A 27,477-nucleotide genomic window follows, 5' to 3' on the forward strand; every position below is an offset into this window, starting at 1 on the left:
GACTTATTTTCCTGAGTCGAATGTAAATTTTACCTGTACCAAAGGACATTTTTCCACGCTGCGTGTACAATATATCCTCCACCTGCTTGTTTATTTGGAAGATGTAGAACTGGCCTTCCTCTTTAGGTCGAGATACAGTAAGTACCTTCCAATCCTGTGTCGGTATGGTCGGATTCTAATTCTGGAAAAGTCGCAGTGTATCATCCGACTTCATCACGCATGGTACCCATACCTTAACTTTTGGTACCGTGGGGATTTGCGCTTTATCCACCACCTCAAACCGCGCGTTTGTGCCTTGCCTTTGGAGGTTTGGAACCACTTCCTCCAGCCACCGCAAGCTCGCGATGTTGTCGCACGCTATCATCTTCACACAATTATACCACCCCCCCGAATCAAAGGTTGGAAGGGGCTTACTAGGTCATTCCCGCATCATCTTAAGCATTAAGCTAATAAGCTCTCTTTCTACATATCTCTACCTTTCAGTAGTCATCTGTCCGAAAGGACTCCTACTATCAACCAGCGCCACAGTCAGTGACTGCTTTGCGACATCACTCATCTTCTCGGGAAAAGCCGGGGTCTTAGTGTTATCTCTCTTTGGCACCTCCTAGAAAGCCGGAGTCTTAGCGTTAACTCCCTTTAGCACCTCCGAGTCTTAGCGTTATCTCCCTTTGGCTTATCTCCTACTTCACTAATTGGAACTATCCTCTGACTCGCAGCTTTCGAGGTAGTTGCTACCTCGCTATTGGGGTCCATCTGCCTTACAGTTTGGGCCTTCTTGTCTTGTCTATGCGACTTCCCTGCCTCGCGGCTCTGGGACTGAGTCCTTTCTGCCTCTTGAAAGCAGGCTTGTCGCCTTCTGTCGAACGTTGCCTCTTTATTCTGCAATTCGACGTTTCTTCCTCTTCGTACCGGTTGCACAACCGAGGGTTTCTCGCAGCAAACCTTTTGAACTGCCTTCGACTTACTTTTACCACCTCATGGGCCCATTCCAAGTGCTCGATCTCTACTTCTGTTGTGTTCTTTTACTTCCTCTTCTCCGTACCCTTCTCTAGTTTTCTACTCCGTTTTCATTTGTGTGCTTTTCCAACACGGAGTTCATTGAATTAGCAATACTCTCGCTTCCCAAGTCCAACGCATCACTGAATGCGTATTTGTCGTCCTTGGCTTGCGACTCAGTCCTCTTATCATCGTCCTTATTAAAGTTAGGTAATGAGTCGTTCATCGTGGCCGTACGAACACCTGCCCGACAAGGCGGGCTCAGCGGTCCAGTGTTATATACGGGGAAAGAACCGTCCGCCACAGCAGCGCGCCTTACTGTGGGAAGGCCATCAATACTTCCCAAGGTGGCCCGGTATCGGGAAGGCTCCGTTCGAATACAGCCGAATTTATCCCCTGGCTGCAAATCATCCAATAGGCAGGGTCCGCATAACACCCTGGATTAGGTGGTTGGCAGTTCTTGGTCACCGACATTCCGCGACCCTCCTATGAGGCGAAACGACGTAGATGCCAGTCCTAAACAGCTCCGCCTAATATTCGTTGCGCTATGGAGTTCGGCCAAGCCCTCATACCAACGACAAAAGTGCCTACCCTAGTGAGGGAGGAAAGCTGCAAGACATAAAATGATTTTTTATTATTAATAAATCAGCAAGGTCTCCATGACGACTTTTCTATTTCTGTCCTTTTTTATATATTTCAACAAATTCTAGAGCTACACTACTCGCTTCCATTTTTAAATTTTCAAATTCACCTTTCCAATTATTCTATTAAAATCTCCGTAGTAGAGTCGGTAGCAATGCCAAGCATCAGCCTCCGTCTTCTTCTCGCCTCTTTTCCAGCATCAATCGTGTAGGTCAGGGAAACAGATTATTAGTCCCTACCACCTTTTAGACCGTTTGCCAGCACAGAATATGTTTGCGTCATCCGCCCAATGCCGCTCCCGCCTTGAACGGTGCCACTTTCCCAGATGTTTTGGTGCCATCGCTGAGACAAGATGGGCTTCATTGCGCCATGTTGGGAGGCCGCAAACCCAACTACAACGAGTACCACAATGCTTACCCTGTACATCCCAGGGGCACAACAGCAATTACGTCCTGGCCTCACACAACTCAGGCGTAGTACCCGTCACTTACCCCTAGACGCACTTTCATAAACTTTAAAAAAGGAAAGTGGGATGAGTACAAACCCTTTACAGACAGTCGCATTATTGCCTTCCCTATCCCGACTGATGCTCGCCATGGGGAACATGATTTCCGCAAGGTCATTGAATCCGCGTCGGCTCTTGTTATTCCCAGCAGAAGAATTTCCGAAACTCGCCTCATTTTCAGGCGGAGGCCGCAAATTTAGCGAGAGAACGTGACCTTATAAGACAGCTCGATCCCGGAGCCCCCCAAGTAAGGGATATAAACCAACGCATCAGATTGCTTGTGGATGAAGACAAGCGGGCGAAATGGGAGGAGGATTTAAGTGGTTGTAACCTCTCTGCCGGTGTGGGTAAGCTTTGGTCCACCGTAAAGTCCCTAGCGAATCCGCCTAAGCACAGTGACAAAATTTCTATCACTTTTGGCAATAAAGTGTTATCAAATGCGAAAAAATGCGAGAGCGCTTTTTGCCGACAATATATAATGCATTCTACGGTTGGCAAAGTTAGACGGCGGGCCAATAGATGCGCACATAAACATAAATTTAGCGCGTCCCCAAATACCATCACCGCCAAAGAGGTTGAGGATGCCATCGGTCATGCTAAACCATCTAAAGCAGTGGCCCAGACGGCACAGCCATGCCGACGCTTAAATGCCTAGGTAAAAAGGGTTTCAAATATGTAGCGCATGTCTTCAACCTGTCCCTTTCCATCTTTGTTATCCCCGAAAAATGGAAAATTGCGAAGGTGATACCGCTACTAAAGCCTGGGAAACCAGCTAACATAGGAGATTCTTATCGCCCGATATCTCTCCTATCACTGGTAGCCAAGACACTTGAAGCCACTCTGCTCTCCTTCTTTAAAGCAAATTTGCAACTAGCCTATCATCAGCATGGCTTTGGAAAACTACATAGCACAACCATCGCGCTAAATGCCATTAGCACCCAGATAAATTGCGATTTAAATCAAAACCCCCATCATAGAACAGTACTCGTTGCGCTAGACCAGTCAAAAGCTTTTGATACTGCACAATAATGGCCACAGGCCAACAGAACCGCCACGGGTTGTCTTATGTCCCCAGAGCACCATCTACATACTGAGGCGAGAATACTCCCCATTAGGGAGAGAAATGAAATGCTAACCAAACAGTTCCTGTTGAATACCCAGAAACCTGGGCATCCCAAGATTTCATAGCAGTTAGGCTTTCATTCGGTACCTATAGCGTAATTGTTCGCTGTTCGTACATACCACCTCGTTCGGATATGGATGTTTGTTCCAGTCATAGCTCGGCCATCTGCGATTTACATTCGCAGTTATACTATGTACAAACACACACCAAATTGGAAATTTATGCCATGTGGGCGATTTAGTACGCAATTTATCATATAATGAATTGTAATAATAAATTGCCAATTTAAAAAAAATTGCGTAATAAATTGTCTCAAACTGCAAATGCAACTTTGTAAAGTGTGTTTATTGAGTAGATTTAAACGTCAGTTACGAATGGCTCAACTATATAGTAGGCTGATCTCATCAGCGGATTTGATTATTTTCATTTCACTGGAGTAGGGATTGTCAAAAGAAGATGGCAAACTCAAAATGAAACCAAAACATTGAACATATTTTTTTACAACACACAAAAATTTCAAAGTTTTATGTTTTCATTCCATTCCATTATCCTTATATCAACACGCACATTTTGACAGTCTGAACAAAGGTATGTTGTTTCTGTAGAGATCAGCCAACCAGCTTTCAAATTACTATTGTGTAAGCTAAATTGAATTGTATGAACACCACTCAAATTAAATCGAAATTATCTCAATTTATTTTTCTGTTTGAACATAGTATTAGGAGATTACGAACGACTTGTTGTTGGGTTAATATAAGTGAATCAAACTTTTTAACTCCCACTTTTCAACGTGAATTTCTCAATTGCCTGTTAGACTCATCTCTTTTACAGAATAACAATGTTCCAAATAGTAGAAATAAAATGCTGGATTTAGTATTTGTAGATGGCTCGGTGGGTACTGCCCTTACTCAAATCCCACCTTTACCCTTCCAGAAGACACTCTACACCCTACGCTTGAGATATCACTCGATATCAAGTACAGTCTGGTCCCCGATCTAGATGCTTCTACAAAGCGAACTTCATTTTGCTCAATGATCTGTTGGCTTCCCATGATTGGTCGGATCTCTATTCCTGCACTGATGTCGATTCGGCAATCTCTATTTTTTACAGTACGCTTGATGGCTTCTTTGATACCTGCATTCCTACTCGCTATACTCTGTGTTCGAATAAGCCCCCTTGGTTTTCAATGCAACTTTATAAGAGATTCAATAAATCTGGAACATCTGCAGACCTCTCTAAATATCTAAAGCTCGTTCTAACTTTCACCATCTTAATCAGCTTTGTTCTAAGGATTACTTAAGTTGTTGTAAAGCTCAATTTCTAAAAATTCAAACAAGTGTTATAGTTTCGTAAATTCAAATCGGAATACTTCTAGGTATCCCTCCTCATTTACCTTTGGATGTAAAAAAGCTTGCGCTGATGACGATGTTGCAGAACTATTTTCAGAGTTCTGTAAGTCCACCTATTCCTCCAACGCTTTTCATTCCGGTCAATACCCATATCGCTTAGATAGCTCGAATTCCATTATGAATCATGCTATTGATAGTGATATTGTTTTTCACAGTCTTCATTCTTTGAAGCCCACCTTTTCTCCGGGACCAGATGGTGTTCCTAGTCGTGTGCTTAAGTACTGCGCTGAAAACATGTATGAGCCTATTTTAAAATTATCAAGCAAACGGATATTATCTACGCGGACTTCAGCAAAGCATTCGATACCGTCAACCATGAGTTACTTATTCATAGGCTTGATTTACTGGGCTTTCCGTTTCACCTATTAATGTGGCTGAAAAGCTATCTTTCTAACCGGATCCAAAAAGTCCTGTTCAAGTGCAATCTCTCGGAATCGTTTGGAGTTTCCTCCGGTGTACTCCAGGGAAGTCATCTAGGCCCTTTGCTCTTTACCCTATTCATAAATGACTTGCCACAGATAATATTATATTCTCATACTATAATGTATGCGGATGATATAAAGCTTTGTTACACTTACTGTCCTACCGATTTGAGTTCCTTGGATCTTCTTCAGGCCGTGGCGCGAGCAGAATCCGGGAAAGGCCGGCTCATATCTCTCGAAACTAAGGTATATAGCTTTGGTTGTAAAATATAGCGCACCCTACCTTCTGGTGACAATTGCCCTTGAATGATATTCAATTCACAGGAGAGAATACTGCTAGCACCCTTTCTGAATTCCAAGAATGAAATGAATACTCGGCTTTGGTTGATTTTCAATCTATTATTATTAGATAAATAACCTTACTTCTATTTTATGTTTTATTTAATTTATTAGTAAGTGTAGAAAATTTGCCGGTATGTACACAAGAATTTGCAAATCAGTGATGACAAAAATGTATGAAGAAGTTTTTATTGACTTATCGATAATATGTGCATGTGAATATAGAGATTACAAAATGTATGTGTGAATATGAAGATGACCAAAGAATGGTGTGTTCCCGTACTGGTCACTTATATCAACTGAGTTATATTATGTGGCGTTCATACTGATTATTGTGACATCCAACATTCTCCCGGCCATGGCAACATTGTTGGCATTAGTCCTGCATTAAACTGGTTGTATATGAATCAACATGGCGTTACTCGGAGAAGAGAATAACACCCCTATTATGAACTCATACGATACACGATAAACGCTTGCAATCTGTTCTACCGTATTATGAAATAAATTCTAGCGTGTGAAGCCCGATCGTTAGTGTTTATCGTTTATCGTGGTATTGCCATACGCTAACTATCGCATAAGCTGTTCAATTTTCTACGCTAGCTATCGTTGATAAACTTTTCCACGATACGTTGGGAACTATTTAAATAAAAGGTTATGTTTTGGTTTTATTGGTCTGTAAATAATTAATTATTATATTAATTTGTTGTCTTCAGAAACTTGCAAAGTGCATTGATGGCCTGATGCGTTAAAACGTCAAGCCTTAATGTGTGGATCGCTGATGATAAACCGTCATGTGTTTTGAAATAGTCGGCTATGCGGTCTATGACGTTTGTTTTTTCTAATTTACTCGTTTTCTATTTATAATTATTGAATATAATATAACTTGTAAAATATACATTTTACAAAAATTATAAAGTTGGTCTTGAAGACAACAAATTAATATAATAATTTAAATAAAAGTAAATATAAAATTATTACATAATCCAAAAGAAGCATCTCTCAATTGTCTTCTTTCTATGGCATCTATGCAAGTCTCGTCAATTTTTTCATTTGAGTTTATATAAAAGGTAAAAGAGGTTGCATAAAACATTTTATTATTACAGCTTTTAAAAACTTTTGCCACTTTCACGTACAAGACAAATGAATTGTTAGTATTTACATTTTGTTTTGCTATCTGTTTCGTATAGATTCAGAAAAATTTGTAAACAAAACTCTGCTGTCATTCACAATAGTACATCTATCGGGCGTGTGGAAATCGCAATATGAAAGCTAATTTTTTACGATACGCTAGCAAGCGTTTATCGTCTATCGTATGAAAATTCATAATAGGGGTGTAAATGACTGAACCAAATTCGTATGGCAGTAAGTAAACAGGTTGTGTCTTATGGAATACACATGGCTTTACTCGAATAGGGGAATAAGTGACTGAACAAATTCGTGGCAATAGTTAACAGGTTAATGAGCAACGATGGGTACCAAGGCGAGTTTTGCGATCGGTCTTTTGAATGTGCCCGTGGCTGTCTTGACGGTTATCAGGCGAATGAGCTCATCGCTTCCGGGATGCAACGAGACCACGCGAACAATGGGCCAATGACCAACTGGAAAGCGATCATCCTTGATGATAACCAAATCGTTTTCCTTAAAGTTAGGTTTCCTTTCTTGCCATTTAGTACGGATCTGCATAGTAGACAAAATATCCTCTTTGAATCGCTGCCAAAAGTGTTGAACCATTTGGTCCATTAGCCGATGTCGAGATAGAAGAGCCTTACCGGTGAGGAAGTGTCCAGGCGTTAATGCAGTGAAGTCGTTGGGATTATGTGTAATTGGTGAAATTGGTCTGGAATTTAGCACCGCCTCGATGCGGGTCAGGACGGTTGAGAGCTCATCGAAAATCAATTTGGCCTTTCCGATTACTCTAGCCAAGTGAAATTTCATGGATTTCACCGCCGCTTCAGCTAAACCATTAAAATGAGGAGCACCGGGTGGGCTAAAATGCCATTGAATATGTCGATTCGTAAGATCTGGGATAATTTCCTTTGCTATTGATCGGAGATATTGGGATTGACTTCTTTGATTTTCGTTATCAGCACCAACAAAATTCGTTCCGCAGTCAGTGAATACGTCGTGACAAAATCCTCGCCTGGCCACAAAACGGTCGAATGCGTGTAGGAAAGTTTGGCTCGAGAGATCGCCTGCTGCCTCCAAGTGAATTGCTTTGGTGGTCATCCATGTGAACACAACGACGTAGCCTTTGTATGGCCTTTGGCCGCGACCTCTTGAGGAACGAATATCATTTGGACCTGCGTAATCGATGATGGTCGAAGCGAATGGTCGAGTGTTGTGGTTCACACGCACCGTGGGTAAGGCAACCATTTGTTGTTGAGATAAAACTGGACGCGCCTTGAAGCAAATAACAGCTTCGGATGAGACGACGAACGAGATTGCGTACATCTAAAATCCAGTAAATTTGTCGAATTTGATGACGGTGACTTGGGGCCCCATGTAACGTGAGGCGATGATAATGGTATACGATTAACGTCGCGAGGTGGCTCTTTGATGGTAGTATTATTGGAAATTTTGCAAGCGGCCATTGGCACGAAGAATATTATTATCGTCAATAAATGGATTAAGACGAAATAGTTTGCTAGATTTTGGAACTGGTTGCTTAGTGTGAATTGTCTTGAGCTTGGATGAGAATTCCGTAGATTGGATCCAGCGGATGAGTGACAATTCGCTATGTTGAATTTCGATAACTGTAGGAGGAGGGATATGTTGAATGAGATGGCTTATTGGGTTCGAAAGCATTGCAATTGATGGACGTTGTCGTTTGAGTTTGATTGAAGATCTCATAATTTTCAAAAAACGGATGGCGTATGCGACAGCTCGACGAGGGCGATTGAAGTTCGAAAATCGTTTAAGGAGTGTTTCCAATCCACGCTCTTCCTTCCGGAGAGAAGCCAGTATTGAGACCTTATGTAATAGATGGTATGCCTTTGGGGCGTATATCTATTGCAAATGATCTAGGTGTCCTTTTTGATCCGAAACTGAATTTTAATACGCATATTTCATCTATTGCCAACAAAGCGTTGGGTGTACTTGGATTTGTTAAAAGATAAGCTAAAGAGTTCGAGGATCCGTACCTCACTAAGGTTCTTTACACATCGCTTGTTCGGCCAATGCTCGAGTATTGCTCATGCGTTTGGTGCCCTGTTAAAGCGTCTTGGAGTCAGTTCAAAAGGAATTTTTATACTCAGTTGAGCAGAGCTCACAGAGTATATTAACTTTGATTGGATAACGGTTGGTTGTACAGGTATAAATGAATCGAGATAGATATAGCCTTCCATATATCAAAATCATCAGTATCGAAAAAAATTTTGATTGAGCCATGTCCGTCCGTCTGTCCGTTAACACGATAACTTGAGTGAATTTTGAGGTATCTTAATGAAATTTGGTGTGTAGGTTCCTGGGCACGTCTCAGATCGCTATTTAAAATGAACGATATCGGACTATAACCACGCCCACTTTTTCGATATCGAAAATTCCGAAAAACCGAAAAAGTGCGATAATTCATTACCAAAGACGGATAAAGCGATGAAACTTGGTAGGTGAGTTGAACCTACATATGACGCAGAATAGAAAATTAGTAAAATTTTGGACAATGGTCGTGGCACCGCTCTATTACTATATGTATGCTTAATAAAAATTAGCAAAATCGGAGAAGGACCACGCCCACTTAAAAAAAATTTTTTTTAAAGTCAAATTTTAACAAAAAATTTAATATCTTTACAGTATATAAGTAAATTATGTCAAAATTCGACTCCAGTAATGATATGGTGCAATAAAATACAAAAATAAAAAAAATTTCAAAATGGGCGTGGCTCCGCCCTTTTTCATTTAATTTGTCTAGGATAATTTTACTGCCTTAAGTCGAACAAAAATTTACCAATCCTTGTGAAATTTGGTAGGGGGTTGGATTCTAGGACGGCAACTGTTTTCTGTGAAAAAGGGCGAAATCGGTTGAAGCCACGCCCAGTTTTTATACCGTCTGTCCTTCCGCTCGGCCGTTAACACGATAACTTGAGCAAAATCGATATATCTTTACTACACTCAGTTCACGTACTTAGCTGAACTCGCTTTATCTTGGTATAAAAAATGGCAAAAATCCGACTATGTCCACGCCCACTTTTTCGATATCGAAAATTACGAAAAATGGAAAAAATGCCATAATTCTATACCAAATACGAAAAAAGGGATGAAACATGGTAATTGGAATGGTTTATTAACGCAAAATATAACTTTAGAAAAAAACTTTGTAAAATGGGTGTGACACCTACCATATTAAGTAGAAGAAAATGAAAAAGTTCTGCAGGGCGAAATCAAACGCCCTTGGAATCTTCGTAGGAATACTGTTCGTGGTTTACATATATAAACCTTTATGGCGATATCATGAAAAGGCGTCCACCTATAGATTTAAGGCCCACGCCCTTTTAAAATACTCATTAACACCTTTCATTTGATACTCATATCGTACAAACAAATTCTAGAGTCAGCCCTGGTCCACCTTTATGGCGATATCCCTAAACGGCGTCCACCTATAGATCTATGGCCCACTCCCTCTTAAAATACTATTTAATATCTTCCATTTGATACACATGTCATACAAACACATTCCAGGGTTTCCCTAGGTTCATTTTCCTACATCGTGATTTTCCCTTATTTTGTCTCCATAGCTCTCAGCTGAGTATGTAATGTTCGGTGACACCCGAACTTAGCCTTCCTTACTTGTTGATATTTGCATTGCGTGGCCTTAATTGGGACTCTAATCTCCACCTTCCTCCATACAGAAGTATACTTCTTCTTATGAGCTTACCCACTCTGGAAAATCGGAGAATATTACTGGGGGTATTGTTCATCCATAAGCTCATTATTGGAGAAATTGATTCTGCGGACCATCTCAGCCGCTTGTTTTTTGCGGTTCCCCCTAGAGTATCCAAACACTATGTTCGTTTTTATCTACCCCTTTTTTGTCGAAACTTTGCTAACAATAATCCTCTTCTTATCTGGTGCGCGCGCTACATTGAATTGTATAGTTGTATCAGTCTTGAATGTACTTTTGCCACTATACGTAATGCAATACTTGTCTATCTAATCTAAGAGATACAAGCTAATTTAATATGCTGGAATTATTTTTTCCGTAAAAAATAGGCACGATCTCGTATAAGGATGGATTGGTTTCATGGGTTCTTCAACCTGTATAATTAATAAGAAACAAGACAGTACTGTAAAACTGTATTAGCATCGAATGTTCATTTGCTGCTTTACATACTGCCATACTCTTGTGTTTGGCCTGATATTTTAAACGAAACCTGCAGTCAAACCAACTAGTTGTATACTAGAAGAATACTAGTTTGCCAAAAAACTATACTAGTATGAGTTCTGTCTTTTTTCCATATTACCAACTGGTATTTTTAACACGGCGATGTCCTACGAAATATCAATTGTCAGCCTCTGCATCAGCATCATACCAATTGACAAACTAGTCATTATATACACCAACATCATACCAGATGACATACTAGTCAGCATAGCCATCAGACTCATGCCAATTAACATACTAGTCAGCATTTGCGCCAGCATTATACCAGATGGCATACTAGTTATTATATACACCAATATCATACCAATTGACATACTAGTCAGTAGACTGGGTTGGTCCCCATACAAAAAAAAAGTTGCTAATGTCCGCCCCTAAATTTGAAGATTATGTTGAGAGGGTTTCGAAAAAATTTTACCCGCCTTAATGGTTGTTTTTTTTCCTTAACCAAACGAAAGTACTTAAAAATTCAAGAAAATGTTGCTTTGAAACCATATTACTATAATAATAAACAAAGAAGTTATAGCACTTTCAATATTTATTGCAACTGTTATTTTACCTGATTCTTATTATACTTAGACCTGAAACTGATGATATTTTTGTAGGAAATATTGCAGGGTTTGGATTGAAAAGTTAATAAAGATATGCCAAATATCAGGAATAGGGGAAGTCAAAGTAAATAAGTGAGTCAAACCTGTAGTTTCGTATTTATAATAACAACGTTATGCGACAAAATCAACTTTTTTTCTGGATATTGGACAAAACCCACTTTTTTGTAGAGATTGAGGCTTAAGTAAACAAAGTACTATCTCCGTTTTTCCCACATTAAATACCTCAAGCCAAGAGAACTGCTAGGGTTCATCATGGAAGTCGGATGGGATGAGGTGCTGACCAAAGGTCGCAGTGCAATCCTCAATAAATTATCTATCTATCTAACGGAGAAGGGACGAACCAGTTGTGGTTGACTGTGTAAAAACAGGCCGAGCTGCACTAGCGCCGTCCTGTTCAGAATGGTGGTAGTGATATGCACTTTACGGAAGTCATGCTTATGGCTGGATAACCGAACAATTTCATTTAATTGAGGGAATCATTACGGCTTTACACGTTTTCGTTACTGACTAAAGGGATAATATCGGTAGATACTGGCTGGGTTTCCGGTCTTTCTCTGTTATTCTGTAAAGGCATAGGCTTGTAACGACAAGTAGAAAAAATGTCCTAGGCTACTGATGCCCTCATGGCACAGGTGTTTTGGCATCGGTATAAGTCTTCCGTCTGGGACTATTGATATGGATGGCTTGGCCTTTTCAATAACTTCTTTAACCTCTGTTGAGGTAACGGTGAGGGTTGACTTGTCATGCTTGTGTTTATGTGCCCGTTGATTTGGACGATATCTAGCATTGTCAACTGAAGTATGCATTGCAAATTGGCTACAGAAAGCACTCGCGCATTTCCTCGAGCCGACAGACGAAATTATAGTCAAATGAATTATTTAAATACTAACTAGTATTAATAACACCACAAAATTATAGCCAATGAACTAGAGTTGGGTCGTTTCGTTCTGAACTTGTTCAATTGACCGGGTCTCTCAACTGAACAAGTGAAATAGATCTTCAATTTCGGTTCTATTTGTTCTTTTAGTTCATTTGTTCTTTTAGCAAAGAGTATATATTTGTCAAGAGGCGTCACTCGATACTTTTGTTGTTGCCAAAGCAAATTACTCGATGTTTTCTCAAGGTAGTCGTTGGTTTTTTTTTTCAGATGTATTTATAAAAACGCCTTCTATACATTTTCGTGGGGTATTTGTGTTTATTTTACTGATTGTATTAAATTAATTAATTAATTCTCTTTCCAAAAATCGTAATTATGCAAAGTCACTTTACCGCATAACTATATAGGATTCAATTAAAAAAAACTAAACAAAACTTCCTTGAGAATCACATTCGACATGACAGGGTTGCTTTGGCAACAACAAAGTATCGAGTGACGCCTCTTGACAAATATATACTCTTTGCTTTTAGTTCGTTTTATCTAATGTTATTCGTTCTCTCATATCGTTCGCGAACACACATACGTAAATTCATACATACATACGCAGAAATTCACAGTGAGCACGAATGTCGATGATGCCACTTACACTAAAGATATGTGTGGTCACCTTTGTGTGTGGCACTGCTACATACACATTTAAATATACCTACACAAAGCATTGCTGCATACACACCCCAATCTATACTTGTAGGCTTTTTCCGCGAGGGCGAGCAGCAGTGAACAAATTTGCTTAAAAAAAAAACAAGAACAAATGAACAAAAAGAACAACTTGTTCGTTCATCAGAAAAAGAACGAAAGATTCGAATCTCCGAAATGAACGAAAAAACACAACTCTACAATGAACCATTCTAAAACTGACCATTATGATGAACGCCACACAATTCTAGTCAATTAACTACTCATACACTAACTAGTATGAATAACACCACAAAATTATAGTCAATGAACTATTCAAAAGCTGACTAGTATGAATAAACCCACAAAATTCTAGTCAATGAACTAGAATGTTTGCTGACTACTTTGGTTTTTGACTGCAGGGAAGTAAATAAATCATTAACTATTAACCTCGTTGCATTTAGTTCGCGTGTTCCCCCTACTAGCCATCCGGCTCCTTTCTGAGCCCCTCGCGTAAGCTCCCTTCTAGATCCTCACGATGGCCCCCACTGGGCACACTTATATAAATTCTTAAATAACATTGTAACTTTCTGTATATTATAATTGAAATTGTAATGCGTATAATTAAATATAACTAGCAGACCCGGCAGACGTTGTTCTGCCCTAAATTTGGTTTATCTGCATACATCTTAATAAGCATTTTCCGTCTAACTCTGCCTCCCCCCACCCTTATATTTTTCTTAATCCTTTTATTCACTCCTCCCTCCGTTTTTTTCGATTCACATAATTCTATTTCGTCTCACTCTATCTCTTTCTCAGTCTCTTTCTCCTTCCCTCTTTTCTCTTCTCTCAAGTTCTTCTCATTCTTCTTCATCCCTTATTGCCAGTCCCAGAGGGTGGTATGTATTTTGTTCCAGTCCTATTCCGAGTCCCAGTCCCACTCCGAGTCTCAGCCCCAGTCCTAGTCCTAATCCCAGTCCCAGTCCGTCTCTGGTCTAGTTCCCGGAAAAAAGGATCGTAAATACTAATAAAGGCAAATTAATACACCAAATTTCCGGCAAATCGAATAGGAAGTACATATGTATATAGGTATGTGGGTATTATTATTTCATGTCTTTATTTCGGCTTCGCATGCTTATTTATCAGTTTTGCCAGGTTGATGCGACTAAATCGAATATGACAATGGAAATTACTTTAAAGCTCTCAGCAACAGCTTTCATTTGATATCCATATTACACACACGTTGTAGGGGTATCCGGGTCCACGTTTTGGCCTATATCTCAAGACCCTAGTCACCCAGCGATATAAAAATTACTCTGTACTAAAGCACAGATCAACAGCTTTCATTTGATATTCCATATTACACACACATTTTAGGGGTATCCGGGTCCACGTTTTCACCTATATCTCAAGACCGTAGTCACTCAGCGATATAAAAATTACTCTGTACAAAAGCACACATCAACAGCTTTCATTTGCTATTCATATTACACACACCTTCTAGGGGTATCCGGCTCCACGTTTTGGCCTATATCTCGAGACCCTAGTTACCAATAGGTATGAAAACTACCCTGTATTAAAGCACTAATCAACAGCTTTCATTTGATATCCATATTATATAAACATATCCTAGGGGTGCCCGGGTCCACGTATTGGCCTATATCTCGAAACCCTAGTCACCAATAGGTACGAAAAATACCCAGTATCAAAGTACTCATAAACAGCTTCCATTTGGTACACATATTGTACAAACACATCCCAGGAGTACCCAGGTCCACGTTTTGATCTCAAGACCCTAGCCAGAACGGGATAAGAAGTATCGTATGTCCGTTCCCTGGTTCTAAGCTACCTCTCCACCAATTTTCAGCCAAATCGCTTCATCCGTTCTTGAGTTATGCGTAACTATGTTATGTAACCAACACGACTTTCTTTTATATATATACATTTTTCTGGGAGGTGCCACGCCCCCTTTTTCCCAATTCCACATTTTCTTGGTGGTGTTAGGCATTGACCTCATATAATTCCTTACTACATTTCAACGTTCTGGGATTTATACCTTCAGAGTTATGCAGTACCAAAGATTTAATTTGTATGGGAGGTGCCGCACCCCTTTTATATATCAAAATTATTTTTAGCCTCAACTAACCATCATCTCTCCTTCCTGTATCTTTCCTAAAAATTTCATGGCAATCTTTCTATCCGTTCTCGAGTTATGGAGTGACAATCAAAATGTACACTTCTTTTTATATATATAGATTTACTTTAATTCTTGGCTTGTAAGTTTATGTACATTCTTTTCTTGTAACTGAATCTATTATTCTTAGCAGTTGACTGCTTCGTTTTTGAGTCGACTATAATTTTAAATACATAAATAAATAAATAAAAAGAAACATCTGATTGATGAGCCAATACCGCCCAGGGGCTTAATGAGTCATATCCGTAAGCATTATGAGTAATTACGGCACCTGAGAACATAGCCGTGTGAAGCCAAAAAACACAAGCAGGTCCTCAGTGAACTCCACAAACAGGCGCCGGACCTCAATGCCAGGAATTGATCGGTGAAACCTGTACTCAAAGAACAATACTCAAAACTAGCAGAAGAGGAACGCACTCTACCTTGGGATACGCGAGTCACTCTAGCTCAACTTCGATCTGAATACTGTAACAGGTTAAACTCTTACTTCTCCAGAATCAACCCCGACATACAAAACATATGTCCTGCCGGTAATGTGTCCCCACAGGACACAAACCATTTCTTTAACTGTATTGTGGAACCAACGCCTCTAGCACTCCTCCCATTATGGTCCACCGCTGTTGAAGCAGCAAGTTTCCTTGGACTCCCGTTAGAGGATATTGATGACAGTTTGTGATCGGTCGCACCTATTGGATGGGGCGAAGCACTGCTACAAAAACAATATCAAATGGTTTTCCACACTGCAATTTAAAAATGGCTACTGGCAATGGAGGTGAAGGAGGAAGACAAGGAGAAAATAGCCTTCAGTGTCGGAGATGGTCTTTGGAAAATTACAGTGATGCCTTTTGGACTTTATTTATATAGACTCATGGATCAGGTATTGAAAGTACTACATTGGAAAACATGCTTGATGTACCTGGACGACATCATCGTAAAGGATTGGCCGAGACCACAGAACCTGCATGAATTAAGAAGTTTCCTTGGGTTGTGCACATATTACCGCCGATTTGTACCAATCTTTGCCAGCGTAGCCCATAGCATCCACGAGCTTACAAGAAGAAACAAGTAAGGACGGGATTGTCTTCGGCTGTGCCGACGACTTCATACCTTTCAGGAATGAGGCTGAACAATAATCTTATCCCGTTTGTAATCTCCGAATAATCGGATGTATAAGATAAGAAATATATAGTGAAAAGATCTACATACCTAAACGATTTTTAAGATAAATATAAAATAAAAAACAGGTAGGTACTTTGTGTGAGGATGCAAAGTTTCAGGTTTTTTGTGGCATGCGTGTAAAAACTATGACTACGAATCACGTATTTCAACAACATATGACGTAAATGTAACTATTTGATGAAATTTGATGAATTTTGAAGCTTCTAGCCGTAAAAAAGGGGCAAAAATGACAGTTTATATGGGGTATAAAATAAATATACCACCGATCTCTATGATTTTTTGAGACAACAATATATGCTATATACGTCAGCATTTGGTGAAATTTGAAGCTTCTAGCTGTTAAAATGGGGCAGAAATTGCGCAAAGTTTCTTATCTGAACAATCGGTTGTATGAGATATATACTATATATACCACCGATCTCAATGATTTTTTCAGACAACAATATATGACATACACGTAAGCATTTGGTGAAATTTGAAGCTTCTAGCTGTTAAAATGGGGAAGAAATTGCGCAAAGTTTCTTATCTGAACAATCGGTTGTATGAGATATATTATATATATACCACCGGTCTCTATGATTTTTTCAGACAACAATATATGCTATACACGTAAGCATTTGGTGAAATTTGAACATATCTAAACGATTTTTAATATAAATATAAAATAAAAAATAGGTAGGTAATTTGTGTGAGGATGCAAAGCTTCACGTTTTTTGTGGTCTGCATGTAAAAACTGTGACTACGAATCACGTATTTCAAAAATATATGAAGTAAACGTAACTATTTGATGAAATTTGGTGAATTTTGAAGCTTCTAGCCATAAAAAGGGGCAAAGATGACAGTTTATATGAAGTATATAATATATATACCACCGATCTCTATGATTTTTTCAGACAACAATATATGCTATATACGTAAGCATTTGGTGAAATTTGAAGCTTCTAGCTGTTAAAAAGGGGCAGAAATTGCGCAAAGTTTCTTATCTGAACAATCGGTTGTAGGAATATATACTATGTATACCACCGATGTCAATGATTTTTGCAGTCATCAATATATGCTATAAACGTAAGCATTTCGTGAAATTTGAAGCTTCTAGCTGTTAAAATGGGTCCGAAATCGTTGTGAGTGAGATATGACAAAATACCTCTTTTTCTGAAAAATCGGTTGTATGGAGGATATATGCTATAGTGGTCCGATCCGGCCGGCTCCGACAAATGTCGATTTTTAAGATAAATATAAAATAAAAAATAGGTAGGTAATTTGTGTGAGGATGCAAATCTTCACGTTTTTTGTGGTCTGCATGTAAAAACTATGACTACGAATCACGTATTTCAAAAATATATGACGTAAACGTAACTATTTCATAAAATTTGATGAATTTTGAGCTTCTAGTTTTAATGAAGTATATAATATATATACAACCGATCTCTATGATTTTTTCAGACAACAATATATGCTATATATGTAAGCATTTGCTGAAATTTGAAGCTTCTAGCTGTTAAAACGGGGCAGAAATTGCGCAAAGTTTTTTATCTGAACAATCGGTTGTATGAGATATATACTATGTATGTTAGCACGACACACATTCAAAAGATATTTATTCAAAGCTTACAAATACAAGAAGACACCACATTCCAGAGAAAAGTAAATAAAGTAAAGTCGCGTTCTGAAATATGACTCCTTGAAAATAAGCAATTGGGAATGCAACAATTGATGAGAAGCCCACCGTCAGCAAAAGGCCATCTGCAACAAGCGATGGAAATCGTCAAGCGAGTACTCGGAAATAAGCAAATGTGAATGCAACAATTGATGAGAAGCGCACCGTCAGCAAAAGGCCAACTGCAACAAGCGAAGGAAATCGTCAAGTGAGTAAAGCAACAGCAGAGGCAGTAGCAGAGCTGAGTAGCAGAGCTAGTTAGAATTAAGTTATAACAAATTTTGTAAAGTTAGTCTTAAGTTGAAGTTCATTGAATAAAGGAGCTAAGCTCCCGAAAATATATTTTTTTGAAACTTAAATGTGAAATAAGTTAACTGGCGCCCGGCAGGGACCAGCGCGAGTGTCGGAAAGTAGTAGTGCCTGAAAACCAAAAAGTAAGGCCACGCAAGTGACGTATATAACATTAAAAGTGCCCGAAAAATAACAAGTAAGGCCACGCGTCTACAGCGGCACCGGGAAGTGGAATAAGCAGTACGACCGAGGTACCCAAGTAACAGGAGGGAAAAAGAACACCGAAGCGGCGAAAACCCCACATGCAGCGCTGGACTCTTATGTAAGACTAGTTTTTAAGATATCCGTAACAAAGTGAAACATTCTAATCTTGTGAATATAAAAATTTAGGGAAAACTAAACAAAAAAAAATAATAAAGAGTAAAAGAAAAATAAACTTACTGTGAAATTTGTAAAAGGAAAAAATAAAGTGAAAATTATTAGAGAAAAAGTCGTTGAAACTTGGAAACCATTTAAACGAAAATTTTAATTATAAAATCCGAGAAGGAAAAATAAGTGAATAAACTTTGAGAATTTATTGAGTATTTGAATATGTTGGTTAAAAATAAAACTTAAAAATTGTATTGTCGAAAGAATTGATTGAAAGATTTTGAGAAGGTTCTTATAATATCATTGAAACAAGTGTATTGCTAGAAAGGCAAAAAGGGAAATTAAAAATTCATATGGTTCAAAGGGAATTTATTACTAAATAAGAAGAAAAAAATAGGTAGATACCTTACGAAGTTGATAACATATATTAAACGTGCAAAAACGTATTAAATCAGTGAATCTTGCAGGGGATTAATTAATTAAAAGAGTCAATAATTTATGCGAGGGAACTTTCCTTCTTTTTGAATAATATCGAAGAACAAAGGTAATAAAACACATAGTTAAAATGCCAGGTACAGCAGAGCAGTTAGTGGAACAACTAAACCAGCTCCGGCTAGATTACGAAGGGGCTACTCCTAAAAATCCTACACATCCTGTCGCCCCTAACCCTGCTACTAGTATCCCCACCTTCGTTGAAACAATGTTGCGTGAGGTGCTCGACCGAATTAGCCAAACTAACGTTACTGATTTTAGTGGTCACGATTGTAACGTAGCCCTGAGCACAGTGTATATGAATGACTTGGACAGGATTCCCGACATGGTTAAATGTCTACGGGAATCTTCGGGTAAACCGAGAGAATTCAGCTCCTGGCGAAAGAGCGTAGATAGAATTTTAAAAGCATATGAAGCATTGAAGGACACGCCTAAATACTTTTCAATCCTTCATACCATACGACATAAAATTGTTGGCGATGCCGACACTGCTCTGGAGTCTTACAGTACTCCACTCGACTGGGTCCAAATTCGTAAATGCCTCATGATGCATTATTCGGATAAGAGGGATATCGGTACCCTCGAATACTAAATGACTACGTTGGCCCAGCGTAACGATGATATTCCGACCTTTTATCAAAAGGTGTATCAACACCTTTCACTTATTCTAGATAAGATATCATGCCTGGATCTTGGCGACGAGTCCATAAGAACGATGACAAACTCGTATTGGGAGAAAGCTCTCGATACATTTATAAGGGGACTTAACGGCGATTTACCTCGACTTCTTAGTATTCGAGAGCCCGCAACCTTGCCTCAAGCCCTTCATCTATGCCAAAAGCTAGACAACATGGCTTTCCGGATGAACCACGCACATAACGTGCATAAATCGTTAAATCAACCACCACCGCGACCTCCACGACAGACTGCAACAAATCACCGACCCTTCTATCCCGAACTTACCTATGCGGCAGCGGTATAATTATCCTCCAAGACATATGAAGAATTACAACAATCGACCATTCAACACGACACCCCGAATCCAACCCAATCAGAACGGTCCAACGAATTATTATAATCGACCCAATTTTAATTTCCAACCTAACACTGGCTTCGGCACACGCCCTCAACAACAATATAATCCGGGATTCAATAACCGTTCTAATCTACCCCAAAAGCCACCAGTCCCAATGGACGTGGACCCTTCTCCACATTCTAGACAAGTTAATTATCAAAATAGACCCAGTCCTAATCAAAATATTAAACCGCCGAAGCGCCCACTCTCATCGCAACATACGCGCCTTCCTAACAAAATGCAACGCAACTTCCACGCGAACGCTGGGGCATGTGACGCAAATACTTACCTCACGACTCCGGATCCAAATCAGATTTATTGCAACAATTCTTATGACGACTATTAGGGGGCAACGCAACAACCGGACGGAACTCCCGAAGGACAAATTAACTTGACTACCAGCGAACAAAATCACGCCAATCCCGACTTGATTAATTTTTTAGACTAACTCCGTCTTCGCTCCCTTACTACAAATTTACATCAACGCGCGGGGACTCATTGGATTTCCTGATCGATACGGGATCCAATAAAAACTATATTCAATCCACTAGAATAACAAACCCAATACCCAATAAACCATTTAAGGTGGAATCAGTCGTGGGTACTATAGAGATTACCCACCACGCATTTATAGATATCTTCGGACCAAACGTAGAAAAAATCAAACTCTTTATTCTGCCACCCCTGAATTCCTTTCATGGTATTATAGGCAACGACACCTTGAGGAAACTAAAAGCTGTCATAGACACTGAGGGAAGCACAATGACTATCTTTCCGGGGATCGTGATATGAAACATGTTTTCAGTAAAGCAAAAGCGATCAAATCAAAAAAAGCTATCCACTTGACTTACTGAGAACTTATGATAGTAAAAATGAAAGTTTATTTCGAATGCGAACAAAGCGGTAATTAATCAAGAACTCCCGATATAATAAAGTCCGGCCTATTCAGCATTCAAAACGATAAAACGATAACAACACGTTTGACTTAGCAAAATCCGCGGAAAGAATTCGAAATAATCCGAATCCTCATATCCTGGCTTATTTCACTAAGCGCGAAAATTATTTGTGAATATTATGTGGGGAAAAGAATAGGTTAGATGTTATCGCATATTTAGCCAATTTGGTCAGGCATAGCGATTCACATCTATTGCCTTCAAGTCATCTATTTCTTTTAGGCCCTACACGTTGGGCGCCAATATTTTTATGTAACGGCTCTCTCCTAAATGGCTGCTAAATGAGAGGGATTAAATTGTAGGTGCATGCTTTCAAAGCGGGTCTGCATACCTAGCGTTGCTTCAGCGTGGCTCAGGGAAAATGGGCGTGGGCTTGTTTGACGCATGCAGCGAAAGCCATACAAAAAAATATAAATGTATGCAGGATTGAAAAGATATCCAGCGAAAGAAAATAAATAAACACAGGAAACCAAAACTTACGCAGCGACCTGGATATACTTACTAGATGTAGTTCCTAACAAAAAAGGGAATTCCGGAAGCCAACTCCAACAACATTTCGATGAGGGAAGCAGAAGGTGTAGATGCTCCCTCGGTCGTAACCCACCCTACCTGTTAATGGTTCGCATTTTGTTCCATTAACCCAAGTCAAATCTTCTCTAATTTACCATAGCCAATCTCTACATTTCGCCATCAATTAAATAAATTACTCAAAAGGCATATCTTTGATTTTACTATAGAGACAATATTTAATTCATTATCATTAGAAGCTATACATTTCTGATTATACTTATACTGACAATCTTTAATTCATTACCATCAAAATCTATATATTTATGATTTTACTTATACGAAAGTTTAAGTTCATGATTTACATATTTCTGAATCTGACTGGAACAGCAATTTTAAGTCATTAACTTAGAAATCCACCTACTTCAGATTTCACTATCCAGGCAATTTGAATTTATTGTAATTTAAATTTTACATAGCCTATTCTCCTCTTTTCGTACGCCTTAATCTATTTGTTTCAATAAAGTTTCTACTATTATAAGTTTTAATTCAAACAAAATTTCACGAAATGAGCCTACAGTAAGTTCCTTGTACATTTATAAAGGGTTTTAGAAATTTTATCCCGAACGCACAAAGTTAAAATAAGACTAAATGCGAATTACAGATTTCACTATCCAACCTCGTACCCTCATAATAAAAGGTATCTAAGCAGGGGCACATATGTACGTGCATGCGTAATGCTCCCGCACAAAAATTTACCAACGATTAGGCATGTATATACATACACACATATGTGTTGGCAAAACTATATGATCAATTATATGAAATTCTTACGTTTCACTTACCATCATACACGCAGCATCAGCGAAGTGCTCAACGACGATGATGATGTTGATGTTACGTTGAACATGTTTGATCGGTAGTTGTAATGATAATTTAGAAGTTCGATAGTGATGTTAGGTTTACACACTTATATCATACGGGCTTTGCACAATTTCTGAAACCTTCTACATATACACATTCCGCGAACATACAATGCCTCTACGCAAAAACAAACTAGTTACTTTACGCCAAAAACCAGTTCTTTCTTTTCCTATTTGAAAAAAAATTTTTTTTTTCATCGTAAATATTATTATTGTACTGTAGTGTAATTCTCCATTATCATTTTTAGCGAACTTCTATTTTCTATTCTACAAAAGAAACTACTTCTAATAGTTCATCTTCACAGTTTTCTTTCTCTGTTTTTTTTACATTTGCAATCTTATGATTTAAAAGTAAAAATATTAGAACGGCCTCTGTTTCATCTTGTACATCACTCCTCGTCGATAGGTTATTTCCGCCGGCAAACAGGAATATGATTGGAACCGCATTTTCTTTATCACTCGATACTTATCCCTTCGCTTTGATGTCAGGTGATAGGTATAGTTTACGTTTGAGCCTTGGACAATATTCCGTACTAAGGACAGACGGAATCTACGTTTTCTGGTCCTTTCATCGCACTTTACACAAACAGTCTATATTAATTTAGATTAACTTTCATAGTCGTTTATAATTTGGGTTTATAATATGTGCCTTTATAGGTCTTTATAAGTCTCGACGCACAGACTTGGCACTCCTTTGAAATTTTATTTAAAGCCTTTTTAATTTTAATCGACCTTTTACACAACGACGGACAATTCAAGTACCGCACTATTTTATGTTACATAGCAATTAATGTTATTTTTTTGCTTTTCTTTTTTTTCGACTCGACTCGCTTTAACTAGCTGTCCAGCAACTCCGTTGGCCAAGAAAATTTCATCAAAACTTGCTTCTTTTTCCAAATGCTCTCCCTTTTATAGCCTCTTCTTTTCGACGCCTTCTTAGTTATGTGAGCAACGGTACAGTCATCCGATTTAGCGGTCTCGAACTCATTGTTTTTATTAAAACCATAAGCAGGTATTTTTCACCCATGTATGTTGATATGTACATTTGTATTATGTTGTTAAAGAAAAAAGAAAACTGCAATATTTAACAAAACAATCAAGGACGTCCTTGTCTTCGGCTGGGTTATGCACTTTATGCCCTTCACGAAAGCACCAAAACCCTTAGTTGGCATTAGAAAAATATCATATTGGTCCGATCCTTTTGGTTCCATAAAATTATCTCTACATTATAAAAGTGGTTTGAACATAATATTTTAGCCAGATACCTCAAAACCAAATGCTTCGTAGGGTTTATTTAGGCTTTCCAAGAGATATGCATCACTTACTCGTCATTATGATTCTGTCTGTATACTTATGGATTAGGTCGTCTACATCATTTCCCACTATATCAGGCAAATCTTTCAATAAAGTTATAATTAAATTTTTGTATTCATGTACGGTATAGAGAATGTTGAAGAGCGTCGGATATGTCTCAGCTATGTCATCGATGGTGTGATCGCGCGCTCTTTGATCTACATTGGCAAGGCCAGTTATCATTATACATATAAATGATAACTAATTTGGTATCCGCATACCCAGTGTAAATTCACTTGGAGCATATACCCTCACAATATACGACCGATCTCATCAATTTTTTCAGGCAACAATATGTGAATATACGAAAGTATATGGTGAAGTTTGAAGCTTTAATCTGTTAAATTGATTTTTCTGAAAAATCGGTTGTATGGAGGATATATGCTATAGTGGTCCGCTCCGGCCGGTTCCGACAAATGTCTAATCGAACACCCGAATACACCCGCTCACCAAATTTTTTCAAGATATCTCAAAAATTGAGGGACTAATTTGCATACAAACCGACAGACGGACAGACGGACAGACGGACATGGCTAAGTCAACTCAGCTCTTCATCCTGATTATTTCGGTGTACTTAATGGTGGGTCTATCTATTTTGCTTTAAGCACTTACAATTTTGGATTTCGTGACGAAATTAATATACCATTTCATTTTCATGAAAGGTATAAGAAAGCATTTGAATGGAAGAGGGAGCAAGAAGTGGATTTCCAAACATTAAAAGAGCATTTGTGAACTGCCCCAATGTGGCATATCCGACTTCAAGAGCAACGTTTATTCTAGATACAGATGCGAGCAGATATGCTATAGGAGGCGTTTTGTCATAAGTTGCATATTACAGCCGATCAATTGGAAAACCAGAGAGGAACTATTGCGTTACAGGCAGAGAGCTGTTGGCATTGGTATAGTGCATTAAACATTTTCACAAGTACGTCTGCGGGCAGCGATTCTGCGTCAGGACAGAACACGCAGCATTGAAATGGCTCCTGCAGTTCCGAAGGTTAATTGGCATGACTATGGCTATGACTTTTCCATTGAGCATCGAAAAAGTAGTATCCAATGGAATGCCGATGCAATGTCACGAAGACCATGCAATATGGAACGCAAACACTGTTCGAAAGCTGAGGCTAAGGAAGACATCATATATGTCCGGGTTATGACTGTAACGTGTTCGGATGAATGGAACATGGAACAACTAAGGAAGTGACAGCTAAAAGATAAAGATCTGTCACATGTTATGCAAGGGCTCGAACGAAACGAAAGATTAAATAGAGAGGAGATGTCAGCAGAGAGTCCTATTGTGAAGTCTTATTGGGCCCAGTGGAACAGTTTACAATTGATATCCGCTTGCCTGCATCGAATAGTTGTACCCAGGAAAAGGGATCCTAGCGTTCTCAGCGAGCTACATAATGGTCCAAGTGGAGGTCATGGTTATGGATTAATTCAGCAAATCGCCAGAGGTATACCCGATCCCAAATCAAGAAGCGGAAACAGTAGCAGAAGTGTTTACAAACCATTGTGTTGCAAGGTATGGTGTACCAATGGAGTTACATTCTGAGCAAGGCAGGAATTTTGAATCAATCGAAAAACACGGACAACTACATTGCATCCTCAGTCCGATTGTATGGTGGAACGCAGGGCCGTAGAGAGAAAATCCGGACCCGGGACTAAACAATTTACGGCCCCCCTATAAAAAAACCACTAATACATTTCATTAATTTGAATTAATGAAGTCTCATTCATGAATCATTATTGATGGATTACATCAAAAAAAAATTTTTATCACATCAACTAAATGATTTTTTGAGCTGAAAATAAAATTAACACAGAATATTTACTATTTATACTGTTTTATTGTAACCTAGAAATACAATTCTCTTTTAACAGCCACATATTATTTCAAATAATGTTTTCTAGTTATGTATTTGGTAACATTTTAGAACATTTCTGATAAATATAATGATGATTATAAATTTGAATTATTCAATATAGAATGTTCGGATATCAAAGAGTGACTTTTATTGCTTTTTTCGCTGCACAATTTTTTATAATAATATCAAAATTTAACTGTCTTGCCAAAACGGATTCAACACAAATCGTGGCAAGTCCTGAAACTCGCTCTTGAGATGAACACGATATACGAAAGTTTTTGATTCTTGCAAGGACGCTGAAAGAACGTTCTGCACTTGCTGCAGTAACAGGTACAGTGCAAAAGATACGTAAAGCAACACAAATGTTGGGAAAAATGGTATACAGATATTGAACATATGTAGATGGCATTTAGCAATTCCAATGGTGACAAACCTTTATCAAAATATGCTTCGTAAATGTGTTTCAAGTGAATTATTTCGCATTCTAAGCTTTGAGAAACGTCCGACTTGTATTTTTCTACGAATTTTGCTGCGCTCTCCCGAACCGTAGTTTCATTCAAGTCTTCAAATTGCCAAAAAAAAAGGAAAACGTCTCGTTCAAATTTCTCATATATACAAATCGTTCAGTAATGCCAGTGATTACCGAATCAACGATCACAAGGAATGTATTTTTTTACACTCTGGATCACCCGTAAACATTGTTTTCGAATGTACGGAAACTTTGTCGAGATTTTCAATTGAATAGCAACTGTTTTGCATTCGTTTAAAATTGTCTCCCATTGGTTCCTGATCAACTTTAAATCAGCTTATAAGGCATCTAGGTGTCGCGGTGCCCCCATAAAATCAGGAAAAAAAAATTCAGAAACGCATTTTTTCAGAAAACATTAGTCAGAAACCATTTTCAGAAAGAGAAAATTCAGAGGTCAAAACTCAGAAGTCAAATTTCAGAAGTCAAATTGCAGAAGTCAAATTTCAGAAGTGAAAATTCAGAAGTCAAAATTCAGAAAGTAATCAGACGACAGAAAAACATAAGGGGACTCATGAAAGCATATAAACTTATAAGGTGTAAAATTATATCCATTTACACACGCTGTTATATGAACGCACCTAGTAATACTCTTGATAAACTTGATTGTTTATCAGCTGTATTATTGCCGAACAAAATTTTTTTTGTTGTTACACAAATTGAAAAATGCTAAGATTAAGTGAAAAATCAAAACTAAAACGCATTTACTTGCTGTTGTTGGAGATTTCTGATGAAAATGCCTGCTGTAGTGTCTGCAAGTTTGCTTTCTTTTGAGTTTACCGCGTTTACACAATGAAATGTGCGCGTAAATTTATACAAATTGTGTAAATGATTTTTCATACAAAATTTGACAGCTCGTTTACGCACTAGATAAATTTATACGTTTACACACCTTATAAGGCATTTATACGGTTACATGAGTCCCCCTATAAAATTTTACTCAAAATTCAGAAACATTTATTTATTTGGAAGGAATGATGTACATATAAAGAAAAAGTAGTAAAATCTAAAATTTTATCTTTTTCAAATGAATTTACAATATTAAAAAACGAAGTCTTTATATTTTATCTTGCGTTTCCGATATGGCTCGCGTCCAGCTGAAAATTGCTGCATT

At 38.5% G+C, this 27,477-nt stretch overlaps 1 protein-coding gene across 3 annotated transcripts in view; it reads left to right on the forward strand.

The window, feature by feature from the left end:
• The window catches only part of Hr38 (Hormone receptor-like in 38), an 801,608-nt gene that overhangs the window by 21,271 nt on the left and 752,860 nt on the right, over positions 1-27,477 (forward strand). The gene's annotated exons all lie outside the window — the stretch shown is intronic.

The sequence above is a fragment of the Eurosta solidaginis genome, chromosome 2 (genome assembly GCF_040869045.1).
Source record: "Eurosta solidaginis isolate ZX-2024a chromosome 2, ASM4086904v1, whole genome shotgun sequence".
Taxonomy (NCBI): Eukaryota; Metazoa; Arthropoda; class Insecta; order Diptera; family Tephritidae; genus Eurosta; species Eurosta solidaginis.